Genomic DNA, 18,433 nt, shown 5'->3' on the forward strand with positions numbered 1-18,433 from the left:
AAACACTGCAAATGCAATTTGCAGGAAGAATTCGAATCAGGCTTCTCAAAAATACAAATGTGCATGTGTTGGTAGCAATTCTCAAACGTGCTTTCTAATGTCTTTATCCTAAATGTTTTACTGGTATATTGGGCTCCAAAACCATGAACAACACCACTATAACGCTAGTAACTTTTATTATCTCTCTTAAACAAGAACAGGACAGCCAAAGTAAACACTCAACTCCACTCAGATCCCATGTTCGGTGCCACCTGGAGACTAACCATAATGGTACAGACCACAAACTAAAAAAATTCCTTCCTGTAGCACCTTAAAGACCAACTAAGTTAGTTCTTGGTATAAGCTTTCGTGTGCATGCACACTTCTTCAGATACACACGAAAGCTTATACCAAGAACTAACTTAGTTGGTCTTTAAGGTGCTACAGGAAGGAATTTTTTTATTTTGACTATGGCAGACCAACACGGCTACCCATCTGTAACTGAGACCACAAACTGACATTGTGCTGCTGCTGTAATTGTCCATATGCATCTTCTGATTTTTTTTATATACTAATATAGTATACAAGTAACTGTATAAAATGAATGACTAGTGATGAGACCGGAATAATAATAACTTCCTCACTCTTGAGGTTGCATTGACACTCAGGCCTTCTAACTAGATTTTTTTTAAATAACACATTGGAGTGGTTTTTCTCCTGCATATATACTTACACTCAGCATGCATTCTCACCTTACCTTTTAAAACCAAGCCGATTCGTGACTTCTACAAATGCAGAATTTGAGACTGAATTTAAACAAAGTGCAGAGCCTAGTTTAGCTTCTGATAGGGCCTGGTTTTCACCCTTCATGGTTGCAGAGATATGTTCCGTAGCGGCAAGTGTGACAGTGTGGAACCAACCTCCGGACACACTTCACTACTGCCTACTTGGATGCTGATGGGACACTGGGAAGGGCAGGTTGGTGCCATGGAAGTGCACTGGTTGTTGATCCAAACTGTGCTTTTAACATCATCAACCTGCCCCTGCTCCAGCCTAGCCCTATCTAGGGCAGGGGGTTGGACTCGATGGCCCTTGTGGTCTCTTCCAATTCTATGATTCTATGATTCTAGGTGCAACATTGTGGGATGTAAAACTGCAGTCAAGTACAACATTCCTACAGTGGACATGTCAGAGGATGTTTTGTACCACTCAGGAGAAGACTTCCTGTTTCCTCCTCAGCTGGGACAGATTTCCACTACACGTGACTTGAAGAGGGTGTGGTCTGTTGTACTAGCATAGAGGAGCACACGACCTCCATGTTCTGATCAGTGTGTGTTCTCCATTTTGTATGTTGCTGTGTGTTTGGAGAAGTGACTGCTTAGTCGCAGTCACTTGGGACTAACTTCTTTATGGAATAGTTCTAGTTGTTATGTAACCTAAGCCTGCCTTCAGGGATATGTCTGTGAACCTGAATGAATATGTGAGTAAACTACTTTTATATTAACGTGAATCAGATTCTTGTGTTTATTCTTTTTAAGAGGGATTAGAAGGGATTCTACCAGGAAGGAATCTTTAATAGTAAGACTCAGATGAGTCAGCAACAAGCTGATTACTGCGTAATTTAAAAAGGGGGCTTTTTGAAACTCTGCTAGAATATGGAACTTGCTAGTGCAAGTTAGGAAGAATATGATTAAATAATATATCCTCTCCTGCCTCCCTAATCATCCCCACAAACACTGCAGCTAGGAGAGCAGATCTGCTTCACCATAAATGCTACTGCTGGATATGTTTGAAAACCAAAATCTGCACACAGGTATAGATTGGGATAGTTCATATTCTAATTTGCAAAGATCAAACTTACCAAGTATCCTTATTTCTGTTTAAGGGGAGCCCCACATACAGTTTTACCAGGAGGTCTGAAAGGGCAGACTTACATGAAGGCAAATTACAGTGCCCTGATTTGACAGCCCTATCCCAGGATGGGCAATTTGTACAAAGCAAAAGCTTCATATTCTAGATGTCACAAATGTTTCATTCAAAACCCATAAGCCTTGATTTTCTATGTAACTACTAGTCTATGCTTTTTGTAAACCTTCAACCATCCTATGAAGTGGACTCTAATATGTTAACCATGACAGCATGGAAATGGAAAGCAGACAATTGAGTGGAAATTTAACTCCCCCAAAAGTGCTAGCCTGATATACATTTTCCTTTAGTCATTGTGTCTGCAATATGGAATTAAGATGCTTTTTTAAAAAAAGTTGCTTGTGAAAAACTCCGTTCCTGAAAGTACAGTCTCAGCAGAATGGCTTTGCTAGGGGATGGGGAGGCAGAACAGCTTTTGAAGGGTGTTAAGCATGCATTTCTCTCAGGGCCTCTGTACTGAATGTTATGAAATAGAACCAAAAAAAAAATCATGTCTACACAGCATGATGCATTCAAAGTCCAGTTCTTCATGAAACAGGCTTTTCTGCTATCTATTCAGACATTTTCTAACATATATTGAAATTCCTTCAAATCAAAATATGCTGCCAGTCAAGAGGTATTAGTATGTTTGTAAACAGTGCACTAAAAACAAACTTCAGGTTAATAACATATGGTTAAAGTAACGCTTTCCACAAAAATATAAGCAAATAATTTACATTCCATCTGGAAGCTACTGCAAAAGAATAGTACTACATGCAAATCCTGATTTAGGCACATCTGAATGACACACGATTGAGCATGGATGCACAAGTGGAGAACCCAGAAGTAATAATAATAATAATAATTTATTATTTATATCCAGCCCATCTGGCTGAGTTTCCCCAGCCACTCTGGGCGGCTCCCAATCAAATATTAAAAACACAATACAGCATTAAACATTAAAAACTTCCCTAAACAAGGCTGCCTTCAGATGTCTTTTAAAAGTGGGATAGTTGCTTATTTCCTTGACATCTGATGGGAGGGCGTTCCACAGGGCAGGCCCAAAACATCATAAAGAGGTAATAAAAGGGGCGTGGCAAGGGGAGGTGAAGTGGGCTTACGTGTGTGGGGTCCAGAACGGAACCCCCACCAAAACGAGGGTTGCCTTTATAGTACAACTAACAAAATGCTCATCTCACCCCAGGCACCCACCTAGAAGGAGATATGCCCAGAGAGGCCTAGCTCCATTGGGAATCTGGGAAGCCAGACTGCCCAACAAAGGAGCGGAGGTACTCTACCCTAGTTTAGCATGGGTGGGCCTGTCTCTTTGCTGTTGACATATTTTGAGCAGGGGAAGCAAGTCAGGCATGAAGGCCAGGCTATATGAGAGAAAGGAGAATCCCTTCACCCAATCTTGACTAAACTTTGCAGCCCGCTTCCTCAAAGGGAGGCAAGTCAGGTGCAAAAGGAGATAAATTTGCTTTGGGCAGAATCAAAGTCTGCCTGTACACTTTGCACACCAAAAAAAGAGAGAATGTACTGTTAGTTCAGTAAGAGAAAAAAAAAGTTGTGTTCTCATAAACAGAAAGGAAAAAATACTTTTTATGTACATAAAACCAATGCATCTGGATAAGTCAGAAATGTTTGCATCATATATGTATTTGATTAAGCAGATTTTCACAGTATTTTATTTTTAAAATACCTTGGCCAATTTCCCCAGACGTTAGTATATGTTCAGTTAGACTAGAAAGAGATACTGAAAGAAAGTAGCCTAAAATTTATGGCAAGAGGTTACCAAGACATGCTTGCTTCACAAACTGGATATGTAAGTCATTATTTTATTCAAAGCACCATATGATCCTCCAAACACATTGCAAATTGAGTTCTGTGTTCCTTGACTCAGCCTCACATTCCTGACCTTCTCCTCTGGGATGAAGAGTAATGTAGGCTCTCACTGCTATTCCTCATTCTTACATATGTGAAAAACTTCTAAGCAGTCTTAAATCATTGTTAGGCTCCCACATTTCTGCTGTGCAGTCTGCTTCCATGGAATCCTTGAAACATTGCTTCCCAGGATGCACCAGTTATGCTGGATACTTCAGAGGAAAGAAACAGACATTCTTCACTTGTTAAAAAATATGGGTCTCCAGTGATTTTGTGCTGTCTTCCTCTCTTGTTTGAATTAAACTTGATGGTCTTTAACAGATATTTCTTCATGGGATATTTTAACCAGGACATCACCACTATTTTGAGGGAATCTGTAATTGTTGGAACTAATTACATCACACCACACAGGGAATTGCATCACACAGGACAAGTGTGATACTCTAGGAACTGAATCTATTTTAGTATTATGATTATGGCTTCATTCATGCATCACAGTATGTCATGATTCACGGTTATAAGTCAGAAACAAATGCTGATGTGGCCTGTAAGTTATATGTATTTTCATACATATGATCTTGTTTGGATACTTCAAAGACATTTATGTTTGTTATGTCCCTAGCTCTTAACTAATCCAGAATCCTGTCTGAAAATTGTACATTTCATAATTAAGAGTTGCTCAGGCATTCTCCATCCCATCTTCACCACCAACAGAACTAACAACTATCATTTGGACTACAAGAACAGGGTGTGAAAAGACTATATCTCTGCAGAAAATATTAAAGAGGGCAAGGTCTTTGAAGCAGTGAGGCAAAAGTGAAGCAAATACAGTGGTGCCTCGCAAGACGAAAATAATCCGTTCCGCGAGTCTCTTCGTCTAGCAGTTTTTTCGTCTTGCGAAGCAACCCTATTAGCGGATTAACGCTATTAGTGGTTTAGCGGCTATTAAAGGCTTAGCAGCTAAAAGGCTATTAGTGGTTTAGCGGCTTAGAAAAAGGGGGGGAGCGAAAAAAATCGCAAGACTCGCAAGACGTTTTCGTCTTGTGAAGCAAGCCCATAGGGAAATTCGTTTTGCGAAGCGCATCGAAAAACAGAAAACCTTTCGTCTAGCGGGTTTTTCGTCTTGCGAGGCATTCGTCTTACGGGGCACCACTGTACAAGTAAAGCAGAGCAGAGACAAGTGGACAGCGCAAGACAGGTCTTCAGAAAGGACCAGGAGAACAATAGCAGCACATTCCCATTATCTTTTCAGGTCAAAAGTCTGAATTGCAGGGTTTTTAGGGATCATATGATACCTGCTCTACCTCCATTCTCTTGATGTTATTTTGATTTTGACTGTTAGTTTAAATATTGTATTGGTATCTGAGTTTTTACATACGATGCCAGGTAATCTAGGTTTAGAATATATCTCTATTTTCTAAATGGGTGGAGATGGCTTTGCTGTCCTGTGTGATGACCTTATTATTTCCTGCACTTGGTGATAGCACACTGGTTAAACTACCTAACAGCTGCTGTGGGTTCTATTGTAAATATATCCAAGTTCCAAATATTTACAGCATTTTTTTAGTAGTACCGTTTGTTTTGTGTGTCCCCCCCCCCCCCAAAAAAAGAACAGGTCACTATTCTACACCACTTCCATGTTCAAATCTTTGAAAAGCTCAAGAGTTTTCCAGCCTGCAAGCTGGATCAGGATATTATTATCACTACCCAAACGATTTTAGCTTAATTCTAAAACAAGCACCCGAATATACCTATAACTATCAATTCACTGGTTCTAAAGCTACCATTTAACCAAAACATGAAAAGTAAAAAAGGATTTCATTTGTTTTAAGTTCCCATATGCTTCAGAATCCCTGTAGAAATGCATCTGCAAAGTCATAGCACATTTTCCATTTTATATCACTTAAGAAAAAGAGATCATCAGATTTCTCACATCTGATACAAATCGGAATAGATTTCCTTGATTTTGAAATGCTTAGGTTTTCTTTTTGTACTGCTGGAGAGATAAAGTCTTAATAATGGAGCCTATGGCTGGCACAAACATGAAAAGGTCACAACCCACCCACCCACTCCAGTATCTTAGGGACAGACAATGATTAGGCACACCTATATGCTGTGCAGAAAGCAAGTATATAGTGCATAACTATAGTCATGTTAGCTAAAGCAATTAGAGTGATAAGTCTGCTCTTCTTATGAAGGGTTAAAACTATCCAAAGCTAAAGCCTCATAAATCTGACTTTCATCTACTTGTTGAATTTGGTGACTGTTTGGGGTGGCAGTATGATATATAGCAACCATCCACAATCCATGTGCAGGTGTAGACACTGCTGGGTAAGGTGTTGTGTGTGAGTAAACCCTTGTTCAAAAGCAAGGTTTATTGTAACCTTCCTGGCATAATGATTAGCTGCAGCCTTTGCCCTCCACCAGGCATGTATGGTTTTGCTTTTCAACAAGAGAGAGATGTGAGATGCACTACTATATTTTTCAGCTCTGTCAAAGGAGCTAATGCAGTATTTCTAGCTGCAAAGCAGTCCAGCAAGGAAGGAGGTTTGGGATACATTTTGCTGAAAGTGCATATATAAAGGTTTTGTTGCAACTATTTCCATACACATACAAAAACAGAGAAGTTAATGTGAACAGCTCCAGATCACTGTATGTCCAGTTCTTGGAGGTATTTAACATACCTCCAAGAAAGCTCTGTTAGTTGGCATGGTTACATTACAAAATACAGCAATTACAGATTGTGCTAGACAAACAACACCCGCTCTAACAGATAATACATACCTAGCATCAAGGACTCTTCAGTATCGACAGTTGGGTTGACTGGCCCTGGCCTGCACAAAAAGGGAAACTGGCACTCCAACTGCCTAACATCCCTTTCCCCTTTCCCTTCTGTTAATTCTTGTTCTGCCATCTATCCAACAAGGGAGAACAGTAGGTCCAGTTTGTCAGCAATGGTAAGGGATATTATATTTCATGTATACGGAACATACCAAACCACAAGAGGTAGTGGTCAATTACAGAAGGAACCTGACAGAGCTATGAAGGACTTAAGACACTTGCCAGAATCGGTCAGAAGGCACACAGTTTCATTAATAGAGTGCAGTAATTGCACTTGGAATAATAAAAGAACCAAGTTAACTGTTTGCAAACCCTATAAAACACCATGAGCCTACATTAAATAATACTTAAATGGGTCAACCTCAGTTTTTTCATTATCCATTTCCAAAACTTTCAGTCATTCAGTAATTTTTTTGCTTTTATTATGGCAGGTTGTGGCATCAAATAGTTAAGTGCGAAATACATAGCTTTAACCACTTTAACTGCATCTCTGTGGCATGTCACTTGAAAAGTCATGGAATTAATATTTTTATTTCAAGACTCAAAAGGTATGTAGTCTTGTCATTTTCAAGGAATACTTTCTTCATTTCACTCCTGCACTGTTTATAAATAAGCACCATTCATTCCCTGAAAGGAAAGCAATGGAGAATTTTATCTCAGTTTCTCACAATAAGCTATGCATATGCCACATTTAGCTTATGTTTTAGTGACCCTAATACAGGCAAAAAAACCGTGAGGCATAAGAAAGATTTATCAGCTTTAAAAGCCAGTCTTCCATGGGTTGTATACTGTAAATTCTGCACCATTATTGAAATTCCTCAAGCCCACACAGCATCAGAATTATTATGATCCTTCTTCAAAGCTGTTCTTTGAAAATTTCCAGTGCTACATATTTCCGCCTTCTTTCCCACCCTCTGCTCACTTCTCTTCAGCACTTTATAGTTGTAAGCTAGCCAGGACTGCATGCCAAGATGGGGCTCAAAGGAGGGGTTTATAAAGGAGGAACCCTTCCAAATGGAAGCAGAAATGGCATTTCATTTTAACAGTTGCGATATTGCTTTTGTTTTAGGCTTAATTTCTCTCTATCCTTATGCACCATGTCCTTATTTGGTTACAAAGAGCTCCAAAAGGATCACTGCTTAAAATTCTGACTTTTACTACAAAAACAACATGATTTGTTTTAAGTAACTACCTTATTGCCCTAGTAGATTCATTCAGCCATGGAGTGCATAAGTCTATTTCAGTGCAACAAATCTAGTATAGTTCCTTTCCCCCATGCTATGTTTCTTTAATGGAAGTCCTTTCATTTGATGCTTGCAAATCTGTGGGCCTATTGTATCCAGCGACCTGGGACATCCAACACAAACCACTGTAGTTTATTTGAAGAATATTTTATAACCAGAAAGAAACAAGATAGCATTGTTGCCTCTAGACACCTTTAAAGTGTTCAAGTCATTAAAATATATCCTAAAGTTTAAAAAATAGCAGACAAAAGGACACATCTGAATTACTCATTGATCTTGCTGGAGTTGACTTCGTTCCATCTTTTGTGTAGGGGCTAGTTCAGACATTTCCTATATGCACAGCATGAATGGTACCAGGAACACAGCAATGTGGGAGAAATAATATCTAACTTGGTACATGTTAAGATGCAGACTAGAGGCAATTCAAATGAGCCCAGTGATCCGCTGACCTCACCTGAATTGCTGCCTCACAATGGGAGCAATTTTACTGGATGAACCAAGCCAGATGCTACATCTGTTATGAGGTTCCTCCTTAGGGCTGTTCCACATGGAGCAATGTACAAGTGAATGTCTCTACTGGTTTATAGGACTGATATCCAGGTGACAATACAACAGTGGCTGCAAAGACATTATTACTTCATGCCCTTACACTGATTATACCCACCGCCAGCTTATTCATTTCTATATCTCCCTACATCTGCTAGTTAAAGAACACAGAACTCTTAATACATTGTTTGACCTTATTCTGAAAACAGGAAACAGTAATAAAGATTGCAGCATGCTATACCTTGAAAGAAGAAATCAAGTTTATTTTATAGAGTGCTCTTAATTGTGTTACCTACTTAAAATGAAACATCCGCCCAGACATATTTTCCACAGCAGTAACCTGCCCTTGGACCTAGATCACAGATATTAAAAACTAATTTCTGTTGATCTAATTTCTGCTGATTAAGAGGGAATACAGAGACAGACAGGCGCGTACACACACACACACACACACACACACACACCATTTTCTTATATGGAAACACAATAAAAATGAAGGTGTTCATATTTCCCAAACTGATGTTAATGCAATGAAGACAAATCCAAGAGGCTGCAACTGGTAAAAAAAACAAACCACAACGCTGTTAATTTAAACCAAATTACGGTTGATAGGAGATGTAATGTGTAATTGACAATTAACATTTCCCTTTAGGTAATTTTTAAACCTAAAGAGAGCCTTGCAACCATTCCAGCGATACTTGTCCCTTTCTAATTTCAGCCTTGCAAACTGACAGATCCAGATACTAACTAGACCTTGTAACACTCAAGCTGACATCCAGCTTTCACTATATTTTACAGATGTTGACAAGATAGCCTTAGTCTTCCTATGCTGGCTGACTCCATGTTTGCTTTTAGTTGGTTACCAATAGCAAAAATGAGGAATACTGTTTGAATAGAAGGAAGGAAGGAAGAAAAAACACACACCGCCTATCCACTTATTCACTTGCTTGGAAGAATAACCTTAAGTTTGGTGTTGACTTGTTAATTGCTGCAAGGTAAAAGCAGCCACAGGCCACAATGAAACTGCAAGGAATGTTCAGGCTAGATTCAAATAAGTTAAGGTCAAGCCAGTGACACTTGAAAAGAAAGCAATTTTCTACTCCTTCTAAAATTCCTTTTTTCTCCTTTCTCCAAATATTTGTGAAAAAGCAGAGCCTAGAGTTCAGTGCAGCATTTTGTTAACTTGTAAATTGGTTGAGGATACCAACCTTCAAGATAACATACTAAATAATGCTACGCATGTTTCACAAACAATGCATTTAATATAACTTGTAGCTTAGTTCTCAGTAATAAAAACTATTGAATTTCTACATAACTTACTCCCATGCATTCATATTTCTGAAGAGAGCCTAATACATAGTTCAGCTGTGTTATGAGAACAAGGCATACGAAGGAAGAAGGAACTTCTGGCTGTAGTTTCCAACAAATCTATTTCTAATTTTTTGCCAGATATAAGAAAATGCAGTTTCTGCAAACCATAGTTTCTTCCCAATTAAGAATCAGATCCAACTGTGGTCTGGGATTGTGGTTTGACAGTAAACTAACTTCTTTAATTAGTAGGTTGACATTTCATATTTATTTATTTCATAAAATTTACATGTGAGAGTTCAGAGGATGGCAACAAAACAGCATGCCTTTTCTGCAGTGGCTCCCTGTTTGTGGAATGCTCTCCCCAGGGAGGCTCAGATAGCACCTGCATTATACACCTTTAAACGCCAGGTGAAAACGTTCCTCTTCAACCAGGCCTTTGGCTAATTACTATCCTATACCCTTTTAAATGGGATGCAGGTGGCGCTGTGGGTTAAACCACAGAGCCTAGGACTTGCCGATCAGAAGGTCAGCGGTTCGAATCCCTGCGACGGGGTGAGCTCCCATTCCTTGGTCCCTGCTCCTGCCAACCTAGCAGTTCAAAAGTTTAGGTTTATCTAAACAAAGAAAAAAAATTTTTTAGCAGGCTCTGAAAAGAGTCCAGTGAAGGCACCCGTGTGTGATGTCAATAGGCTAGGAGTTCTAAAGTATAAGTGCTGCCAGATGAAAAGATATATTTCTTACAAATGCAGAATGGGCATGATGTGGCAGCTGTAACAATGACAGTTCCACATGTTCAGAAAAATAGGAAAGTATGATTTGCTACTTACTAGAAGTAGTAGCTTCTAATCTACTGCCATGATGCAGGTAGAGTAAGGGGCATGCATACCTGAGGCTTGTACCTGTACTATTGTCTTGAGTCAAATCTTACAGAGCATACCTAAGCCCTGAAAGACAGCAGTACAGCAGAGCAGAATGGTGAATCTGCCATCACCCTGAGGTCCTGTCACCTGCTCTGGCCAAAGTAAAAAATAGTAGGATTTATCCCATGCTTTTTGCCATGGCAGCTCCAGGCTGAAGAGACTGAAGATTGGTTCAGGCATTCCACCCTTGCCCTGAAATACCCCATTTTGGAGCTTCCACAACTGACAGCAGTAGGTTCCTGCCCATAGCAGCACAGATCAGGGGTTGAGGACTGCACCATTTATTAATACTGATTCCATACTTATCTACCCCTATTGCTGCTCGTAAGCCATTTATTATATTTACATATTACACTGAGAGAAAATCCACTATCTGCCACCATAAAAACAGACCTTCAGATTCCTTCATTTTTCTTAGGATATATGAAGTGCAAAAATGTACAAAAAAAGCAGATTGCTATTATAACTTCTTTTAACATAAATAATTATTTAAATGTGACAGTTTGACAGGATGCAAAGAATTGGATTCAGCTGCTTCACAGTCAAATATATAAAACAGACTTTAGTCACTGTGTCAGTGTAAATTTCATGCTACTAAGTAGATTTCACAATATATTAAACAAATACATTTATATAAAACAGGAAACAAGAACTTATTTGCTCATAAGAAACTTGCTGTGATTGTGAGAAGAGGGTTTAAATTAATAAAATGCATAGCTGAGGATATGCCATACTGAGCTTTAACTGATGCTAACCAACCAACAGGATATTGCTCTTGTGATCTTCTTGTCTTCAAAGTGGTGGCTTCTCATCTCTGTTTACTGATTCAAAGTTTAATTAGCCATCTATATGGACTCAATCTGTGCACAGCAGGGAAGACCAAACACTGTCAGAGTTGGTCTAATAGATCACACTCTATTGGAAAACACAGAGCTCATCTTACAGCTTCCAATCTTTATTGGCAGAGCTGGCATTCCTGAAGCATACCACAGATAATTAGTCTTTCTGATCCAGATAGACAATCTCTCCTCACCATTCATTCCATCTGTTTCATATGGCTTTTGTGATATAACTAGAATATTATGCACACACATGCCTGCACACACTTCTTGTTCCAAGACAATGAACATGAAGGGCATGCTATAGAATTTCTACTCCGAGAATATAGCATGTGTGTGAATTACTTTGGCCCTTTCATAGGACATGTAAGATCTTCTTACGCTGAACACAATACTCACAACTAATAGGAAATTACTACCTAGCATCAAAGGGCATGCTTATTGGAGTACTGTGACAGGCAAGTGGTGCTGGACACAAGAATTCATTTCAGTAGTAACCATCTTTAGATATAATAAAAACACTTTGGAGGACAATCTCAAAGCATGCAACTATAGATACTATGACCTGAGAATTGTCTACACTGAATAAGCTGTATTACAATTATTTATTTCATTATTTCATTATTTCATTATTTATTTATTAAATTTGCCCTTCATCTGAAGATCACAGATTGGTTCACAACTTAAAAAAAAATAATGAGAACACAAAATACATAATGAAAGCAAGAACGAAAGCAAACCAATAACCACCTTCCCACAAACACATTACAAGACCATATTTTACAAGTGGAAAAACACACGGATGTTTTTGGGAGAGACTGTGGCTCAGTGGTAGAGGACATGCTTTGTGGGCCGAGTTGCAGTAAGCCTGAGGTCGCTGGGGTAGTGCCATAGGAAGCAATCAAACCTTTTGGAATTGAAATGGCCACAACTTTAATGATTAGGCGCTGGGTATGTCTCCCAGCATGGGTGGCGCTGTGGGTTAAACCACAGAGCCTAGGACTTGCCAATCAGAAGGTCGGCGGTTCGAATCCCCACGAAGGGGTGAGCTCCCATTGCTCAGGCCCTGCTCCTGCCAACCTAGCAGTTCGAAAGCACATCAAAGTGCAAGTAGATAAATAGGTACTGCTCCAGCGGGAAGGTAAACGGTGTTTCCATGCGCTGCTCTGGTTCGCCAGAAGTGGCTTAGTCATGCTGGCCACATGACCCGGAAGCTGGATCCTGGCTCCCTCGGCCAATAAAGCGAGATGAGCACTGCAACCCCAGAGTTGGCCACGACTGGACCTAATGGTCAGGGGTCCCTTTACTTATGTCTCCTGGAACAGCCAACCTGGTTGCTGGCTGATAACTTTGTCAAGGTCAATTTTGGCTTAAGGATCCCCATATGACACACATCAAATAAGGGCAACCCCTTCCAGGATTCCAGTTGGGGAGTTCCATGACCCCTTAGCCCCCATCTGGGCATACAGAAAAAATCATTTCCTTTGGACCTCTTAGCCTGGGTACCCTGATACTTTGAACTGGAGGGGAAGGTACGGTTCCCCCCAACCCCCTGATTAGACTAAGGATGCAGCCCAATGCCCTTTTCCACCAACAGGTTGTGACAATTGCTGCAAGGTAGACAAAACCCCCAAAGTGGCCTAATTGGTCTGCTGGAAAATTCCTCCCTGGGCCTGAATAAGGTCATCCATACACACTGCCTGCCTACCTTCAGGTGAGGGCAAATTTCTACAGGGTGGGAGGGTTTGTGTCCGATGCCAACTGTATTGCTGGAAGGCGGCGCAGTTGGCTTTTATGATTTGGAGATGGACCTGCATGGAAACAGGCTTACTCGGGTCCATCTCCAAGTTCCTGCCCCACAGTCTGGCTTCTGATTGGCCAATTTAAATTCAAAGAGGTAGGGAAGTCCCATCACTCCCTGTGGCCGGCTGGGGTTGATGAGGATGGTGGAGGTTTTTGTCCCTCTGCCCCCAGCCACACTGGACTGCAACTGCTGCTACCATGGAGAACGGTAAGAGGTCTTTGATTCCCAGTAGGGCTGGGAAAGATCCTGCCTGAAACTCTGCTAAGTCACTGATAATCTGTTCAGACAATACTGAGCTAGATGGATCATTGCTTTTCACTAACTAGAAGGCAGCTTCATTTGTTGAAGCTGGCATACAGAAGCAGTACTTCAACTCTGGCTCTCACACTAGACCGCACTTATCTGTTCATCTAAGACAGGGAGATTCTCTTAGGAGAATTAGAAGTTGAAGGATTGGAACTAATTATTGGCTATAAAACAGAAGTGACTTGGCAGATGGGTAGAGCCCCTATGCTAGCTTCGCAGCAAGTAGGCTGCTGTTGCTTACCAGGAGGGAAAGAGGTAAGATTGGCACAGTTCAAATGCAGATATGAGTGCCAGATTGGCACAGAAAGAAGAGCCATCTCACTGGTCCTTATCTCCTCCCCAGTAAGCAACAATGACCCACCTGTTGGGAAACTAGTATAGTGGCTCCACCCCACCCAGTGAGCTGCTTCTTCTATAAACCATGCATTGTAGCAATGGGGAGAGTGTTTCTGGACAAAAAAAATACGAAGTGTAAAATAATTTAAAAACACAATCCTTTGTATCTAAATGTAACTGGCCCACTTAACAGTTTTTATATAGTTTATGTTCACAGTGAAATCATTAAATCATAGTCTTTAAGGGGTATAAAATAAAATAATGGCAATATAAGCTTATCTCTATCCTGAATTAACAGCAAGCATTGTAATTTGCTGTCTTCCTATATACACTAATGTGTTAATTGTGTGTATTTGGATAAAACCTTCAATTTGCTTTGTTTGGATTAAAAGGTCAAATCAGTTTCCACAGTGACTCAAACACCAAAGTCGGTCTTGCTTAACATTCCAGTTAATAGTGTTTACACTTATGATAAAATCTTTCAACAACATACAACAGCTTTTGTGGTTAACGAAAACAAGACTTTATTAAACAAGTGGAAACTAGTCACAGGCTTGTAACACTGCAAGAAGCAAATCTTTGCGCCCAAACAGGATTCTCAACACTTAAATCAATTTAACAGATCATCCTAACGTCTGGATTACGGTTTTCTACAACCAAAGATGAGGAGACATGAATTTGCCCTTTGGCAGGAGAATCCCTTTGACAAGCAGTAATTTTAGAAAGTTAATTTGTCTGTACTACTGTCAGACACAGTTCCATGCTGGGAGCTGAGTGAGGTGTGGCACAGATGAAGCAAAGTGAATGCAGTTGGTAGCCAGCACAAGGAATCACAAGATCAGGCTCCTAGTTTATTTGTTAAAAAATTATACTGCTTAATATAATAAAAATCTCCAAATCAGCAGCGATATTGTATACAATCTCTGTTATCTGCTCAATTCCTTGCACTGTTAATGAAGTCCATTTAAGTCTTAACATCTTGCCTGGCAGTCTTTATGTGTTTCAAGATCTTCTCCTGTAAGACTGCTTGCTGCTGTTCAGATGTCAAGCTTGCTGTTCACCTGTCAAAAATTCTTCTGTTACAATCTAGTTTACTACAGATGCCTCTGTTCTGGGCCTAGTTGCTGTCTGGGTTAAGACATGTCCTGCTTGCAGAACCAAATAATACTTCATTGATTTGGATTTGCCCAGTGTTTTTTTTTTCAGGGGGTACTCAAGGGTACACAGTAACAGCACCTCTTTTTGTTGTTGTTAAAAAGTGGGGGGAAAGCACTGTACTTGCATGAAATCACCTTTCTGATTCTGATGATTACTCTGTGCATCTTGGTTCAAACTCCTTGGTAGGGATGGGACCTTATCTAATTTGCACTTCCTAAAACAATACATGAATTAAAGCAAAGCTATCCTTTGAAAATTGCACTTCTTGTTATTTTCCAATTGAGTCCTCAACCACAACATGTGTACCAAACCATATTTGTTGGCAGAAAATGTGACTAAAAATGCAAATGTTAATGAAAATAACATACAATTATTTTATTAGGAGAAATTGCTTGCAAACATGTGTATATTAGTCAAAATGACATATAAAAATTGTATATTAGGATAAATTTGCATTAAAATGCAGGTAAACATTTTTTTAAAAAATCACAAATTGATGCAGAAATGTGGTGAACTGAAATTAAATTTAAGAAACACAGAGAAACTGAAATTGACAGAGTCATCTATCTTTAGTTCTCAGTATGTCTGATTTGGCTGGAATAAACTGTTGAAAGAACAGAACTCAGATCTCAAGAATTCATCTTGTCTGGTCCTGTAACTATATTTCTCTACCTACCCTTCCTCCTCCTCCTCCTTGTGTTGTTGTCGGTTGTGCAGTTTGAGGCTATACATTTCTTGGTAGCAAGGATCAGTCTAACTTTTCCAATGTATCTCTGTTAAGATGTCATGTTCACTGATGGTGTAGTATAAAATGGTAACACTAATAGTGACCAAAATAATGGAGGAGAGTTGGAGCCTAAATAACTGCATGATAGCACTAGAGATTGGCTTTATTATATATAGGTCAGTAAGGATGTGACTCATGTAAAGTACACCTGGTCTGCATCATCTACACTGAAAACATCTGGGGAATCTGTCTAGGTTGACCATACTGCTTTGAATAGGAGCAGATTGCTTTAGTTATCCAATTACAGAAAGGGAGGGATGTTAACAACCAACTGAATCAAACATCAGAACTGGTGCTATGGGTGGAGCTTGTTGTGTCCCTATTTCCTTTCCTCTACCATTCCAATTCACTCCCCTTCAAGGATAAATTTTCAACACACCAAGCCAGATGACACCACTGGCTAATGTCCTAAATAATAACAAGCTGGGTGTGGGAATCATAATACAGCTCATACAGCAAATGTTCTGTCCAATCATTAAAAAACAACAATGAATTGTACATATTACATTGTGGCCTATTGCTGACAAATAAGAAAATAAGAAAACAAATAAGAAAAACAAATAAGAAAACAAGTGCTTGTTTCGGCAGCTCATATACCGAAATTGGAACGATACTTATTTGGCCCCTGCACAAATAAGAAAATAATTCAGTTGCTGGACTTGCCTGATATACACTATAAAGTGGCTGGTTTGCACTACAAAGCCCTGCTACATACATGCATAAAATGCATACATACCATTATATGTCAGTAGCTTTGTTTAATTATCACATTCCAAACCCCCCAAACCATGGTTTACAGGGTCAAAAACTGATGAAAGCTTGCATACAACCTGTTCCCCCTTTCCCCTCTAATCTTGTGTGCTGATTGATTCCTCCCACTCCTAGTTTAACCATAAGATCATAGAGTTGGTAGGGATCTCATAGGCCATCTAGTCTTGAATATGGTTAAAAGGTGTTCTCATCAGGCTAAACGTACACAGGACTACAACTTTTTCTCAGAGGACTTGGTTGCAAGTCCCAACATTATCCTTGTCACCCACATTCCGGTTTGTTCATCTGAAACATCATAATTTAGAACTGGACACAGTAATCCAAGTGGCATCTCAATTGGGCAAAATGTGGACAGGGCTAGCTAGGACTGCCTCCAAATCATAACTTCAACCCATGGCTTTAACTAATATTTTGAAGGCAACTATAGGTTGAAGTCCTCAGGGAGCGGTGGATAAATTGCATGCAAGTGAGGAGGACAGAATGCTCAAATCCATAGCCTGGTTCCAATCCTCCAAACTATGGCTTGAAGCATCAGATTCATTATGTCCAAACCAGGCCTGTGGCTATACACCACTTGCCATAGTGAAGCTCTATGGAAAAATACCTTCTTTCTCGACATAGCCTATTAATTCAATCTGACTCTCTTTTAAACATCTGCTGATATGTTATGTACTTTCCTAGCTTTGTTTATATAAAATACATTCTGTATATTGGATGGCAAGAGAGCAAGAAAGAAAACTGATACATTATGCTTCCAGGGAATAGTTCATCAAATCTGTAGGCTTTACAAAGATGCATGATCTACCGCCAATGTGCCATATGCAGCCTTCAAGGCATATCTGTGTGGCCAAAGAAACCTTGTTAGATTTCCATTTTGATTTAAAAGGAAGGAAGAATCCTACTAAGGTGGGGGCTTATTTATTTCATTCTCGATTTTGTGCAGTAAGGAAAATTATGACAATTGCATCAGCTGACAAGAGAACATCAAATCATATTTTCTTCACTATATTCAGACTTGATTCACAAGTGACAGCAAATCTTCCTAGTGGTCAACCAACCACCACACAAGCAGAGTTTATGCCATTGCTTTCATGTAAGAAAAACGAATTGAATTCCAAACCCATTTAATTATTTTATAGTTTCAGTATTTGGTACTAGTTGCAAACCATGGGTCACATTGTCCTCAGATGGCTGAAGAAAACCAATAGGTCCTGTTTGCTGCATTCATATAGTTTACCTAATTGTTATGCAAATAGTATGCAAATTAGGAAAGTCATCTTGTTTGTGACACCTTTCCTTTGTGCTCCACAACTTCAAACTAATTGCCTGTAAAAAATGTTCTAGCATAATTTGCACCTGCTCACCACCTAGCAGGCTTAAGGATTAGTAAACCAAATGATGATATATATGAACATAATAAAGAAATGGCTTTTTTTTCAGCAAGAGAAATCTGTGACTATTTCACAGACACTATGGAAATAGATAAATTTTATTTTGTGTCAACCCTACTTATCTAATCCAGCTGTCATAAATTCCTTTGGCACCTCTAATGTTTTTACAGTGAGCTAAAGCACACAGTTTTAAGTTCTAAGTAAATGATTTAATAGTTTGCAACCCTCTCCTCCCCCTACCAAATTCTTTCTTCATTCCACAGCAGCTTGAAGAGAAGCTGGACAGCCAGATAGACTTTTTGGATTTGTTCCTGATCTGGATTAGTACTTAACTCTCATGTATGATAAATGGCCACACTTCGCCTCCATGCATATTTCAGACAGATAATCTGGATAATATACATCAGCTAC

General features: G+C 39.5%; 1 protein-coding gene and 1 long non-coding RNA gene across 3 annotated transcripts in view; one reads left to right on the forward strand and one right to left on the reverse strand.

The window, feature by feature from the left end:
* Positions 1-18,433, reverse strand: part of SLIT3 (slit guidance ligand 3) — a 413,252-nt gene that overhangs the window by 315,372 nt on the left and 79,447 nt on the right. The window lies entirely within an intron of this gene.
* LOC309526820 lies at positions 1,111-15,734 on the forward strand. Its single transcript, XR_014216958.1, has 3 exons — positions 1,111-1,459; positions 7,041-7,157; positions 14,538-15,734. It is a non-coding gene; the product is annotated as an uncharacterized lncRNA (long non-coding RNA).

The sequence above is a fragment of the Podarcis vaucheri genome (assembly GCF_965113315.1).
Source record: "Podarcis vaucheri genome assembly, chromosome: 2".
In the NCBI taxonomy this organism is placed as follows: domain Eukaryota; kingdom Metazoa; phylum Chordata; class Lepidosauria; order Squamata; family Lacertidae; genus Podarcis; species Podarcis vaucheri.